Source organism: Triticum dicoccoides, chromosome 2A, assembly GCF_002162155.2.
Source record: "Triticum dicoccoides isolate Atlit2015 ecotype Zavitan chromosome 2A, WEW_v2.0, whole genome shotgun sequence".
In the NCBI taxonomy this organism is placed as follows: Eukaryota; Viridiplantae; Streptophyta; class Magnoliopsida; order Poales; family Poaceae; genus Triticum; species Triticum dicoccoides.
The window spans coordinates 550,292,041-550,297,382 of NC_041382.1; positions in this window are offsets into that span (position 1 = coordinate 550,292,041).

Sequence of the window (5,342 nt, forward strand, 5' to 3'; positions counted from 1 at the left end):
AATAACACCAAATGGTGTAGCTCCCAAGTTTCGGTTTACCTTCGACAGGAGCAATTAGTAGCCCCCAAGGGCCAGCTCATCACAATGTGATGGGTCGGGTCTTCAATAAGGCAAGTTAAAAATGACCTTGCATTAGCCCCCAAGTGTCATGGTGCATGCTTGCAGCGATATGGGACTTGCATACTTGATATAACCATGATTTGAATAATGTAGCCCCCAAGTGTCCGGTCATGTGCTTGCAGCGACTCGGGAGTAATTCCTTCCATTGTAGAATAAATGATATCTATTGATAAAGAAATAATAACCATTATGCTGAAGCAACTTTTGAAAACCTCAATCATAATACTGATTATTGATAACCATAATAAAAATCCAGCCATGTTGGCTATTCAAGATTTGAATAATATAATCCGACATGGAAACCTCAATCATTCAATATCATCATGAAAATCCATCCAAGTTTGGATATTAAAGATTTGAATACCTTATCTGTTGACAAGTAAAACCGGAGTTTAAATACCCGGCGGCTCTTGGCCGATGGCAACTTAATGCGCATCCATTGCAATCCAGGATTTTTGTAACCCGGCGGCTTATAGCCTTTGTGAAAATCAATAATTGATAACCCTTTTGAAACAACAATTTCAATTTTTTATGATGGGCTTGAACTTAATCATTTATGTCAGTCATAGCTCTCCAAATCCTACACAGTTTAAACAACATATGCCCTGGCAACTTAACGTCAAAAGCCAGAGCGGGTAACAACCCAAACATAATATAGTCTTATGCATTTACAGAAAAGAATAGCATTAAGGCCATTCAAGCCTAAACATACTGACGACTTAAAGTCAAAAGCCAAGGCGGTTTACCAAACCCAAAATATTCATACCATTAGTGAAAGACATATCTGTAGATTAGTACCATGGTGATTCCTTGATAATTATAATCCAGGGCCAGTATCAACCCGGAGTCATGAAATATCATCATTTTCATTGCTCAAGGCAAAATATCCACGCCATATGCAACAAGGGTAATATCCCAAAGACTTAGAGTGCAGAGCTCCAAGCATATAATCAAATCACAAAGGCCCTGGCGGTTAACCGCGTGGCGGGTCATGATGCCCAGTATAAATCCACTGGTGACTATAGAAGTTCATAACCAGTGTAGGGGGTAATATCCCAAATATGAGACATAATCAGGGCTGCTTGGCCCGACTTGTAAAAAACCATATGGTAAGAAAAAAGAGGTGATCCAAATCCAAAATAAATAAAAAACCCAAAAAACATGAGGCTTTCATAAGCCGTCGAGCCAAAATATCTTCTTCAATGAAACTAGCATGATTGCCGCTGGAGTATCCGCGCTTTCTGTGAGTCGGCTCTCACATGACCCAATCGACATTTTAACCTGGATAAGTTCAGGGTCTTTAAAATATTGACTTATCGAGAGTATGGCGGGGTCGGAGTAGCATCGTGCAAAACAGGTCGGTTTAACCAAGTTTCAAGGAAGGCGGCTTATCAGCCTGAGCTTCTCCTTGCTTTCTGTAAGCCGGCTCTTTCATGACCCAATCAATGTTTTAACCTCAACAAGTTCAGGGTCTCATTTAAGAGATTGACTTGTTAAGAACAGTGCGGGTCATCCAGGATTACCTGGTCGAAGAGCATCTGGCATACAGGCCGGATAACCCGGATTTTTAGTGAATACACCTGGCATCCATGCCAATCAAGAGGGTAGTAACGCTATGTTATCTTTGGTGAATACACCTATGTTTGAACATGAAGCTCCCAAATGACATATAATGAGCCTCAAGGCAGGATACCTATGTTTGAACTGCATAGTGCAGCAAGCTCTCTTTGGTAATCCTTTAATTTGGGCAGGAGCCCCCAAGTGATTTGTAATAAGGCGTGTAAGCCGGAGCAAGAGGGTAAGCACAGCTATGCTCATTGAGCAGGAAGCCCGCAAGTGACCAATAAGATAAGCCAATAAGGCAGGATACCCATGTTTGAACCGCGCATCATGGCAGCAAATTCTCTTTGGCAACCTTTTATTTTTTTCTGAGAACTCGAACTTGCGAGAGATGGATTCTTTTTGAACCGGATGTTAAACCGGATATTGAGAGCTTCAAAGCTTTATGGGAGAGAGATGTCTATTGAGCCGGATTTTAAACTGGAATCTTCATTTTGAGCCGGAAATTTTCTGACGGCCTTTAAAATTTCATCAATATAGCAGCAGCCTCCGGGACCGGGTTATCTTCCCCTTCAATGTCCTGGGGTTCTTGAATTAGTTGGAACTAGCAAGACTTGCTGAGGCATATCATTGTAGCCCCCGAGTCTTAAGATGACTTGAGGAGTTGTCTTGAGATTCTCCATGTTTGGTCATGATATAAACCGGCATATAGTTGAACAGCGGATCGCTGGAATGTGTTGAAGCTGGAAGCAAGGTGGCAAGTTGATGACCCTCGTAATACTCATTGTATATCCTTGGCGTTGATAACGTAATGTAAATCCACAGAAGTTTGAGGTGACTGCAGTGGGTTATAAATGATCCCATATGAGTTGTGTCAGCAACTCGGCCAATGGTTCATCCCAACTGGTTGTTTTGAAGTTAACCAAACTGTAGTGGCGCTGACTTGTGCGCCTGCTCACTGAGCCATCCAGTGCAGACGGTGGCTGGTAATATATGATAATTGGCCTTCAAATTGTTGGAAGAAAAACCGGGCTACCCGAGAAGTGACTTGCTTGCATTCAATAAACAGCTCATGAAGACGGTGCAGACGATGGCTAATAATATAAACCGGACCACATGGCGGCGGTTTACACACGTCCATTGGATAGCTTGCATGAGCGGGTTTGACCCTGATGTGTTGATATAGATTGGTCCGCAAGAGCGGCAACTTAGGCACTTCTATTGAACGGCATGGAAAGGACAATCATCCGCGATATAACGTCATTTTGAAATAATTGCCCTGCATATAAAAATATACAAACCAACGTAATTGTTCTTTTTGACAAAAAGAATATTCACTAATAAGAATAGATTAGATGGATTTCACCTGATTTGGTCGGACATCAGATGGTCCATATGTAACACTTGTAGACAAACCGACGATGGTATGACACATCTAATGTAGAATTTTGACGATGAGCGGTTGCATGCAATTGTTGTATCATCTCCAACAGGGTACCACTTGCCCATAACGTTTGGACGTGCATGTTCCTCCTTCTGCAGTAGCATGTTACTCATGTGCGTAGAAGCAAATGTTGGTGGTATGCATGCAGGATGCCATAGCATATGGGGGCACCGTACCCCCTCAAAGTGCTCAAAATATGATTATTCTGTTTCACGTACTGAACCAGACAACTTTCTTCCAAGAGCAGATCAATGCAGCATCGACCCATACTCTAGAGTCTCAACCAAAGCTGATTTTTTGAACTCCATAACACCACTTCTCCAAGGCCAAAGTTTACAACAAACCTGCTAACAAAAGCAATGAATCACTCCCACTTTTAGTTTTTCCTTCACCGATGCAGGCGGCTAGTGAGAGCAGCAGCAGCGAGCCGGTGCCGGCTGGACCAAAGCGGGTTGCAGTTGTAGTGACTCGGTGATGGGCCGGCAGGGATGGAAAACGGCCCAAGAAGCGACTCTCAGAGGTAGAAATGGACAGCGAGGCCGGTGACTTGGCGACGGCGGCTTGAGGCGATGTATAAGAAGCAGAGGGCGCAGCAAGGCTGTGCGATCCATGCAGCGAGGTTGGTGGCTTCGGAAGCGTGGAAACGGGCGGATCCCGCTCATTATGACCATGGCGGCAATGGGCGCGGTGAATTGGCCGCAGTTGTACGTGACTCGCCGCTGTAGAATTTTGGCAGTGGCAACTTGGAGCGGTGGGTGTACGTCCGGCGGGCGGAAGCGAGATCACATGTGGGGAGCCATGCAGAGGCGGAGCTCGGCGGCTCAACAACGTGGCAACCCTATGGCGAGTCAGAGCGGCGAGGTAAGGCGGGAAGAACCACAACAAAGGTAGAGACGGTTTGCCAGTGAGGCGGCTCAAAGTGGCGGGTCACAACGGCGGCTGAGGGCAAGCTCATAGCGGTAGAAGCAGGGGCACGACCCGGGGCAACGGAGAGTCACAGGTACGCGGCCGCACGGGAGCACGTGGAGGAGTCGAACGCTTGGGGTGCACAAGAGCGGGTTGAGCCAGCATAAAGTGGAGAGGCTCAGCGCCGTCTACTGTGCAGGCGCTCGAGGCGGCGCATCTCTGAGGCGTAGAAGGCGAGGCACGACTCAAGGTACAGTGAAGGGAGGTGAGTCGATGTAGCTTGGGCATGGCAAGCCAGCGCGGGCCGCAAGTGGCCGGATTCAGCAGAACGGCGGGCTTGCAATGAACTGTATGCGGCCCAACGGTGTCCGGCAGTTTTTTTTGTAGGGCCAAGTTTTTTTTTCGAAGATCCAGCAATAACTGCTGGCTTTTCATATTGATCATAGCAGGGAGCAATGGGAAAAAGCATACATGATGTTTGATTCTAGGATCAAAAGAGATAAACTGGAGAGAAAAGCAAAGAAACTGGAAAAGATCCCAGCACTAAGGCAAAAGCACCCACGTTTTGCTCGTCAGCCTATCGCTTCTGGTGGCAAGGTGAAAGGGTGCAGCAGGCAGGATGCACCTGCCTGTCGCCATAGCTCGATAGCCCGTCTGATCGCTTGTATCACCTCGCTCAAAGAGGCTTCGCGCCCTCTGAAAGTGCAGTCATTTAGGTGCCTCCACAATTCCCACAATGCAAGCAGTGTCACGGATTTGATCCCCTTTCTGAGTTCAGGTTTGGTGCTTTCTACAACCTTGAGCACGCGGTCCGCCCCGTCCAGGCCGTCGCTGTCCGCGTGCAGTTTCAAGGCCTCACAGTCGTTCCAAGTGGACAGGTTGGCCCATAGAGCCTGAGCGAATGGGCAGGACCAGAAGAGGTGATCAGCAGTCTCCAGGCTTCTGAGGCAGAGTTGGCAGAAGTAGGAGTTCGGCCAACCTCGTCACTGGAGCCGATCGTTGCACCACAACCTGTTCAGCAGCAAGAGCCAGAAGAACATCTTAAGCTTTCCGGGTGCCCAAGTCTTCCATATGATGCACCTAAAATCGGAGTAGTGATTTGCTTGGAACTGCGCCGTGTAGGCAGATGAGGTGGTGTAGCAGCCACTGGCCTCCAAGTTCCACCTGATGTTGTCGCTGACCTGCGGGTTTATGATGATCTCCGCCGAACGCAGCAGCCTAGCTAGCATCACACAATCATGCACCAATTGATCCGTCAGTCCGTGTGCGAGATCAAGTAGCCAGCAATCATCTCGCAGGGCATCGGCGACTG